General features: G+C 35.9%; 1 long non-coding RNA gene across 1 annotated transcript; it reads left to right on the forward strand.

The window, feature by feature from the left end:
- The first annotated feature begins 1,519 nt into the window (after positions 1-1,519).
- On the forward strand, positions 1,520-3,145 carry LOC120727445. Its single transcript, XR_005694542.1, has 3 exons — positions 1,520-1,894; positions 2,639-2,752; positions 2,920-3,145. It is a non-coding gene; the product is annotated as an uncharacterized LOC120727445 (long non-coding RNA).
- Positions 3,146-10,349: the final 7,204 nt, after the last annotated feature.

Genomic DNA, 10,349 nt, shown 5'->3' on the forward strand with positions numbered 1-10,349 from the left:
CTTTGGGATCCTTGTGATAAACCTACAATTTGCAAACCAAAACAAGGATTTTTCTTTTTCTTTACTTACCTGTCATAAAGACTTTCAGTCCAGGTTAAACATAATTTGTTGAAACACATACAGATCTAGAAAGGAAACATGTTTGTGTTAACACCATTAACACAAAAACTGATCATTATGATTAGAAGTAATTGTAGTAGCCGTAGTAATAATGGTAGTAGTGGCAGAATCCTCCCTTAGTTACGCTGCAATAGCTCTAGGCTGCTGGGGGCTTCCCATGATGCACTGAGTGTTTCTTCTTTTCCCCTATTTATGTGTTTATACACCTCTCTGCATTTAATCATTAGTAATTATTAATCCCTGGCTCTCTTGCACAGTGTGTCTTTTGTCTTGTCTCCCTCATCTCACTCCCAACCGGTCACAGCAGGTGGCTGTCCCTCCCTGAGCCTGGTTCTGCCAGCAGTTCCTGTTAAAAGGGAGTTTTTATTGCTCACTGTTGACAAGTACTTGGTCAAAGGGGTCATATGAATGTTGGGTTTTTTCTTTAAACTGAGTTGAGTAATAGTAGAAGTATTTAGTCAATCATATAGTACTTTGGGTGGACTATACCACTAAAATGGAAGGGGAAAACCAGACTGACACATATTTTAAACTGGGAATAAGACTGTGCTCGTTAAATATAGCCTTTGTTTATTGTATAATAATATTCACATATTATCTTTTTGTCTTAGGGTTTTTACTCAGTTGTTAGTTTATGTGTTTCCATGGTGACCTGATGAACAATTTACCTGAAACTGAGTTCAGTACAATTTGAATTTTTGGCGGCACAGTATGAAACTATGTTAATTCCGTTTTTATATTTTGGAGTCCTTGACAAATATGAGAAGTTGTATCTTAATAAAACAAATGTATATATGACGATATGGGAGTTAGGTATTTTAGTTATAGATGGGAAAGTTTAAATTTTTTAGTGATGATCATCATGGTGAGCTGGCATGTTAGAGAGTTTAATGGTGCAACCTTGTACAGTATAAACATATATTTTCTCACCTCGTGTGGTGTAATTTGTTTAAATAGGCCTCACTCAAGGAATAGCCTGCATTAGCAGGTTAATTTTTAATTGTTAATTTCTAATGCGATTTGACCATAGTAGTAAACTTGAATGTATTACTCCGATTGGTGGTGATATATCAATAATGCGCGAATGTAGCAACAGCAAGTTCATTGTGGGAATAAACGCATTCTACCAAGAGTAGCAAAAATTAGCAGATCAAAAACAAGCAAAGCTAAAGGTAGAAGAACAGAAGAGAAGGACAGAAATACTATAGTGAAGGTGCAACTTTTACACATGTGTTTCCTCTCCAGAAATGAGACATGTCAATGAGAGGAAGCAGTTTTGTTGAGCACCAGAAATATGTGGGGTACATATTGAGATGACAGGAGTGACTACAACAACGCTACCACCTGATATAAGTCTTGTGTCTGTCTCAAGGCAGGATCTAACTTCTGTATAAGCTCTTTCCCTCATGCGCACCATCACTGTGTTGTTTTACTATTTCACTGTTTAGAGATTCCCAAATGATCCTTCAAAGATCTGCAGGTTTTTGTCTCTATGGAAGCAAATTCTTGCAACAGTGTCAAGGTCCTTGCTAAAAAGTCCTCCTGCCAGGGCATGCATTACCTGCATGGGAGGAGCATGACTCCCCCAGGGGCCAATAGCCAATCAGAGTGCACACCCGTTCTCTCCTTGCTGTGTCTCCCTGCAGGCAAGTTATGGACCTGGATTGAATCAGACTAAGGCGGGTGTTGTGCCAAAACGTGATTGTCTTCCAAAAACTGATTTCCGGTATTTGCCAATTTTTAAGTGGACAAAAGGGAGCCGATTGATTATAATGTAAGTACAATAACACAGTTACAAAGATACTTGAGAAACAGGTAAATCTTTAATTTTGTATATAACCCCTTTGTAATACCTGTTCACCAAAGTCTATTTAGCAACATATGTAACGATATTACACATAAAAAACACACAGAAACATTGAAAATCAGTTTTTTGCACAACACGTGCAAGTGTGCCTTCATAGACCCAGTAAGTCACATTGGGAACGTATTTTATTTCTGTTGCTGTTATGTATCAATGTAAACAGCTGTTATTATTGCCTTGTGTGTTAGCAGCTGCTGTAGGTAAGTAAGTTGTCGCCTGGCTCCACAGGATGTTCCTTATTTATAAGTTGTTTCAGTTGTTGCCGAGAGTTAATGTTCACAAAGATTTTACCTGATGGAGTTACTAAGTTAGCATACGAGTTTGTTCTTGTTTATAAAGCCTGCGTAAACCTGGCGGCCTTTGAGTGAGTAATTGTGTCCACTAGAGGGTGGTGTTGACTCATAAATAAGGGAATTGGCTTAACCCTGGAGGACACTGTTGGTTTCCCTAGAAAACAAATGGGGTCGGCTCTGACCCCATGGGTTCTCCAGGGTTAAATTGATTATGATTCTGTGTTTATGCCATCCTGTAATGTTGTTATGATAAGCTCTTTTTCTGGTTCTGTTCATTTGTAATCCGGTATGGTGTTCTCTGTAATACTGAAGTGTGAGAAATGCTAAACATTATATTATTTCTTATTTGTATTAATTTCAGACACACATCCTTACTTGCCAACGAGAGTGTGTTTGATGTGGGCTCGTGGTAAATAAAGTTCTTCCACTCTGACGTCATTCCCCGTCTCTGACCGGACGTTATTACCAGCGAAGGGTACAGAATCACGTTTCAGAGATAGTGGTCCAGGGCGTCCGCTATAACAGTCTTCCTTGAGCTCTGTCACCACTGCCTGGTTAAAAAATTCAATGACTCAATCAATCTGTTGCTGCTTCATAGGTTTTCAGGTTAATATTTCCTTCTCGACTGTCTTTTTCTTTAAGGAATCAGGATTTCAGTCATCATACCCTGTCTGTGTTGTTGATCATCAGCTGCTCTCATCTCTGTCGAGCTTAGAAAGAAATCTCAGGATAAGTACTTCTCTTAAAATTGCTTATGTACCTTTTATTTATCAGCTAATTCAGATGATAAAAGTTTGCGATGATCACTCTTTATCATCCTTTGATTTACACCTATAAAGTGAAATCATTCCTTTTGAGTCTCTGATAAGTTGTGACATTTGAAATTTTTTAAACTTATTTCTGGAGCTTCTTTTATTTTTCTATTTCCTTTCTAATCTGGTGTGAATTGCAAATATCAGGCAAACTCTTGATTGTGCAATATCAACAGTGTACCGCTACATTATTTTATTTTATTTTATTTTATTTTATTTTATTTTATTTTATTTTATTTTAACAATTCAGGACACTTTCTGTCAATTGAAAATCAGCTCTAAAAGCAGACAGCTTTTAGATATTAGCTTGTTACTGTTGTTACTTGAAAATGTTTTTTCAGTTTTTACATCATGGGTGAGGGAACTTGACTGCTAAAAAAGCGGAAGTTCCTTTTACTTTAATTAATATTATGAAGAAGTTGAGTTCAGTAGTTGAATTATATTCAAGGCTTTATTCAACAATCCTGTGTAACACACGTGTGTTAGGCAGGTTGTATAGAAAAACGTGGTCAGATTCATGCTTCTGATTGGCAGGTGACACCTGGTTGCACTTTCTGTTAGCATTCAGCTTTGTGTTCTGTAACTACAGGGGTTCAACAAACAATTGCAACGCATCACACTGATGTCTTCGGAAGTTTATTTTTCTCTCTCTCTTATTTTCTTCAGGCATTGTGAAAACTGAAGAAAACACAAAGTTTACAACGCAAATATCTCTGACCGTATCAAAGTCTCTCATCTTAGTGTCCATAAACAGTCTTGAGCTAAAAAAAAAAAAAGCAATATAATGGATATCACTAAGGACCCCAAAGCGCTTTACATATCCAGTCATCCACCCATTCACACACTGGTGATGGCAACTACATTGCAGCTACAGCCACCCTGGGGCACAATGATTGATTGATTGATTGATTGATTGATTGGTAATTTATTTCAACATGTGAACAATATACAAGTACATTTAGAAAAGAAATAAGAGAGAAAAAAAATACTGTACAAATTACATACAAAAAAACATTCTGATTAATTTACATGTTGAAAGGGAGTGGGAAGAAGTATACACTTATTTAATCCCACCCCTGTCCCATAAATTATCAGTGAATATTTAGTCAGCTTCCTTACTGATATAATTTGTAATAAAAATAGTGAACAGATTTCTGATATACTATATACTATAATATCACATCATGAATTTTTTGTTTGTTTGTTTTTAAATAGAGACATTTACTTAATTTAAATATTTTCCTTTTCTTTATAGATCGAGAAGATCATATTTTTATAACTCTTTTTGAACAGTTTTATGTTTGGACATTGCTTTAATTCCATATTCAGTTTGTTCCATAGTTTCACTCCTTGAACAGAAACACAAAAGCCTTTTCTTGTAGTACGTACCTTCATTGTTTTGAAGTTACAAAAACCCCTTAAATTATAACTTCCTTCTTTCAAAAAAAACATACTCTGAATATTACCTGGCAGTTCTTTATTTTTTGCTTTGAATAGAATTTGTGCTGTTTGGAATTTCACTATATCGTCAATTTTCAATATTTCAGACTGCAAAAATAGTGAGTTTGTATGTTCCCTATAACCTGCATTGTGGATGATTCGAATTGCTTTCTTTTGAAGAGTAAAAAGTGAATGTAATGTGGTTTTATAGTTATTGCCCCAGACCTCTGCACAATAGCTTAAGTATGGTGAAACCAGTGAACAGTAGAGAATATGAAGTGATTTTCTGTCGAATACCTGTTTTGCCTTGTTTAGTACTGCAATGCTTCGTGATACTTTGGAATGAATATATCTTACGTGAGCTCTCCAGTTAAGTTTTTCATCTATTATTACCCCCAGAAATTTATTTTCACTGACTCTTTCAATATCAACACCATTTATTTGAATCTTTGCATTTGTATTTAAACTACTATTTCCAAATAACATCAGTTTAGATTTATTCAAATTTAATGATAATTTGTTTTTATCAAGCCAGAACTTCACTTTACTTATTTCATTAGTCATATCCTCCAATAAATACTGCAGATCATCACCAGAGCAAAAAATGTTTGTATCGTCAGCAAAGAGAACCATTTTCAATACTTTGGACACTTTACAGATGTCGTTAATGTACAAGTTGAAGAATTTTGGACCCAAAACTGACCCTTGGGGTACACCACAAGCAATGTCCATACATAAGGAGCAACCACCATTTATTTTCACAAACTGCTTTCTGTCACTTAAATAACTCCGGACCCAATCTAAAACTACCCCTCTGACACCATAACGTTCCAGTTTTCTTATTAATATATCATGATCTATAGTGTCAAATGCCTTTGTCAAGTCTATGAATAACCCCGCCACATATTGCTTTTTGTCTATGGAATTTGTGATGTATTCTATTGAATCTAATAGTGCCGATGATGTTGATCTGCTTGATCTGAATCCGTACTGACTCTCAGTGAGTAGTTTATGTTTATCTATAAATTTTTCCAGTCTGTTTTTAAACAGTTTTTCAAGAACTTTTGAGAATTGAGGTAGTAAAGAGACAGGCCTGTAGTTTGTGAAATGGTGTTTGTTTCCAGATTTGTATAGAGGTATAACTTTTGCTATTTTCATTCTGTCTGGAAATCGACCAGTTTGAAATGATAAATTACAGATGTTTGTAAATGGTTTTATAATAGCCTCAATGACTCTTTTAACCACTATCATATCAATATCATTACAATCCAAAGATTTGTGATTTTTACATTTTTTGACAATTTCAAGAACTTCATTTTCATCAACGGCTGTGAGAAACATAGAATATGGATTTCTGTCAATCAGTGTATCGGGTTTTTCCTGTGCTTTCCCAGGATGAGTGATTGTTCTTGCTAAATTTGGTCCAGCAGTTACAAAGAATTCATTGAGACTATTTGCCACAACATCCATATTGTATTCTTCATGGTCATTACAAATGAAATACTTGGGATAGTTCTTTTGTCCAGTCCCACATTTTATAACACTGTTCAGGATTTCCCATAATCTTTTATTATTATTTCTATTTATATCTAATTGCTTCGAGCTATTTCAATAAATGTTTCTTCTATCCAGTCTTTAAATGTCTCAATACTACTACCTGGAGCTCTGTATATACAGCTAATGATTACATTTTTACTTTTTTCTTTACAAATTTCAACTGTAATACATTCTAGTACATTATCAATCACCATCGTCATCTTTTCCACCACATTAAATTTCAAGGATTTGTCCACATACAAGGCCACTCCTCCTCCTCCTTTGTTTCGCCTAGTTATAAATGTGAATTCATAACCCTCCAGTTCAAAGTCTGTTCCTTTTTCCATATTGATCCAAGTTTCTGATAAGGCAATGACACTAAATGGATGTGAAAACTGGTTAAGATATTCTTTGATATGACTAAAATTAGCATAGAGACTTCTACAGTTAAAGTGGATAATTGATAATTTATTCTCAGTTTTAATCCTCTGATTGTAGTCTTTATTTGTATAGTAGCAGCAATTGTTATTGTTAGATGAGAAAAAGTTGTTGTCTGGATCTATTTCATATTCCAAGTCATGTGTATTGTGATCCATATAGTTAAATGTTTTCAGTTGACAGAGGCCCAAGGACACAACGACTGAGACTGTCCAAGCCGGGGCTCGAACCGGCAACCTTCCAATTTCAAGGCAAACTCCCAACTCTTGAGCCGCGATCGCCCCACCAAGTTTTCTTTGGTTCCTTGTCACCAAAGGAAACTGAAAATCATTTTTGTACATTTATTATACTAAATACTTGTCACAGTTATTACTGTATACTAGTCATTAATGATATGTAAAGCTTACCAAAATCAAAATTTTCTTGATTTTGTATTATGATATTTCCCGATTCTTCACAAGCTGCATGAACCTGTTGTTGATGTCAGAGAGTCAAACTCTACTGAAGAGTGGGTTGTTTCCTGTTCAGCCACTGGTCGACCTGCTCCCACTGTAACACTCAGTGTCTCACAACAAGACCTCAGCTTCTCACAGTACAACACTGTCAGTGTGTCCAACACCAACGCTACATTCACTGTCACCACTACAGCTGTGCTCTCAGGTTCACGTAAACACAGCACACAGGTGGGATGTGCAGCACGAGTGCTCTCTGCTCCTCACAGAGAGGTGATGGTGACGATTCCTGATGTCTAAAAGACTTCTGCAAATGTTGCTATGAAACTCTAAAAGTTGCAGACTGACGAGTAATTTATCATGCTAACGTTTGTGTTCATTTTTCAAGATTTAATGTTAGGTAGATTTTAGTCATTGCATCTGTACTGGTGGCCTGTGGTTGTGCAGCAGTCGTCGCTGTCCTGGTTAAGAAAAAATCCCAGAGCAGGTATTCTTCTCAAACAGTATCTGTTGTGCCTGAAATCATGTATCTTAATCTACACATAAAGGTGTGTAAGTGTCAATAAAGCTTTCAGGCTCTCACAAATGGACCTTGAGATGAGTAAGACACCTACACTCTCAGAAATAGGGGTGCCAAAGTGTACCAAAAAGGGTACAAATGCTTGTCGCTGGGGGTGTTCCTTTTTGAAGGACATTTCTGTACCCTTTAGGCTTGGTACATTTTTGTACCTTATGAAGTTGTACCATCTGAAGTACAATCATGTACTTTCCTAAGACATAAATGTACCTTCAAACTATAGTACAGAAATGTTCCCTTGAAAAGGGTATAATAGGGTACCTATGAGGGTACCCCCCCAGCGACAACCTATTTCGTACCTAAAGAGACAAAAATGTACCCCAATAGTCCAAAATATTTGGTTATTTAACCATTTATTTTCGATAATAGAATCACATCAAAGCATTTAAACAACCACAGGAATACATCCTTGATTACATTCGTATATTGCCATAGGACATGTCAAGAAAAATACATTCATTTAAAAAAAGTAAACAATCACATAAAGACATTAAACACCTGAACACAATGTTTTGATGGATCACACATGGCGTTGAAAAGAGTGATACTTGGAAAAAGCTGCCTGGCAGTCATTTATTCCACAAGTGATGCCGAAATGAGGCTCATTTGCGTGTACTAACCCAACATGTGTAATCAACTTCCTCAGAGTAAATGCCCTTTTTGAACATTTTGAACATTTGTGGAGTGGGGGCATATTTAATAGAGTTGGTTAAGTACCCTGGTGACACTTACTGGCAGGGGTTTGTCTCCCTGGTCTCCTATGTTGACAATGCAGTTCTGAAGAAAGACAAGTGTTTTCTTGAAGTATGCAGGGTAGGCCATGTTGAACACGAAGAAGGTGGAGAATGCTGAGATGTAGGCCTCATCCAGCGAGCAGCATGAGCAAACATCCACTCCTTCAACTGTGACAACATAGCGACACTGTCTTGAGAGGGCAGTTGTCCAACTCTTATCCTTCATTCGAATGGTTGGGTATGGACTCATGGGAGTATTCTGCAGAAGAGGAAGAAAAAGATTAGTATACAGTATGTTTAAGCAATATGTGCCGAGTGGATAAAGAGTGACTTACTTGTGAGTGTCTCTGCTTTTATAAAAGCAGAGACACTCACAAGTAAGTCACTCTTTATCCTTTTCTGTACTTGCAAAGTTATTTATTGCACATGTCCAGCATTCCACTGTTTAAAGCTATTGATTTGTTCATAAAACATACCATACAATATTAATGTATTGATGAAAATTATGAGTGAAAACATGTTTTATCTTTGTTTTAAGGGGTAGAGGACATTTATTTAATAGCGATCTCAGACAACAAACGCCTCTTCAGAAAAAGAATGTTGACCAATGTTGAACCTGAAAAAACTGCATCGAAGCTTGAGACACAAGTACTGTCACAATGGGATGCACTCGACCATCCTTCCTGCCCAGATCAGAATACCGCTCACTGACGAGTCACAATTGGAAATATATCTCGAGTAGGTTTCTCTTTATAGAGTTAATTATTTATTTTTTGCATTTTTTTGTAATGCAGAGTATAATTAAAGTGCACAGCATCTGTGCAAAAAACACAACATATGAAGTCATAGTTCTCAGGTATTTAATGAAGGAATATTTGTCCATCTGGTAATGTCAAATAAAGCAAGAATTTGAAAAAAGAATTCACAATTTGAGTGTTTAGGAGGAGCGTGTGAAGATTTTATAGAAAACCAGTAACAGATTGATTTAGACAGGAGGATCAACCAACTTGGACATTTTTTTTTTAACTAACTGATGAAAGTTAGCTAACTATGAAGCCATGATTGTTAAGTTCCTGAGTTTTTTTGTTTTTCTTTTGGTGCCACATTATTTATAACACAATGGTGATTGACACTGTTTGAAGAACCCAGCTGTGAATTTTTCCTTAAGGAAAGAACAGGCTGTGGAACTGCCACTGATTTCCTGCAGAAAACTCCAGTCTCATTTAGATTTGTGTGACTGCGGAATGGTGCAATAAAGAAATACAAGTTTTCTTAAACCGTAATGACCTGATGTTATATAGTGATAGAAGCCAACTAAAAACCAAAATAGCCAGTGGGAGATAATGTCATCAGTGTAACACACACGTATAATTAATTTAAACATGTTGTACGCCAGGCAGTATGTAATGAACTTGTTGACTTGTTAAGAACCATGTGATGTTTCATGGAGTAAACTATCTATTTATTCAGCATTACATGAGTTTATGGAAACATAAATGTCCCTGATCTTTAAAGGCAAAGTTTTATTTGATGCCATCATGCATAGCATATTTGCATAATGCATAAAAGGTTCCTGGTTTGTAAATGAAAAGAAACACAAACCCAGCTTCAGGGGAGATAGAAAATACATGACACTGTTAACCTCACAGGAATATTGTAATTTGATAAAGGAGGTTGCCAGAGGAATTGTCTAAATGTGTAAATCTTTGTAAAGTCAACAACAACTGTGCAAAATGGAGAAAATGAAAACACACATGTGATATTTTGTTTCTCCACAATATCTCATTAAATGCTTCTTCTTCTGTGTCTTTACTGATATATTGTGTCACTTTTTGCATACTGGTTGTTTATTTGTATGTGTAAATGGCACATGTGACTTTAATATATATATATATATATTTTTTTTACATGTGATGATAAAAAAAAGTTTCTGCTCTATTTTGTATTTTTTTTTCACTCTAAGGTGGTGCTGAGAATATTATGTAATTTACACAAAAGGGTAGCCTACAGCCTCTCTGGGGATTCTCAAGATAAACCCACAATTTATATACCTGAAATGTTAATTATCTTTGTTTTGCTGTGA

Source organism: Simochromis diagramma, unplaced genomic scaffold (genome assembly GCF_900408965.1).
Source record: "Simochromis diagramma unplaced genomic scaffold, fSimDia1.1 OVJJ01000356.1, whole genome shotgun sequence".
Classification (NCBI taxonomy): domain Eukaryota; kingdom Metazoa; phylum Chordata; class Actinopteri; order Cichliformes; family Cichlidae; genus Simochromis; species Simochromis diagramma.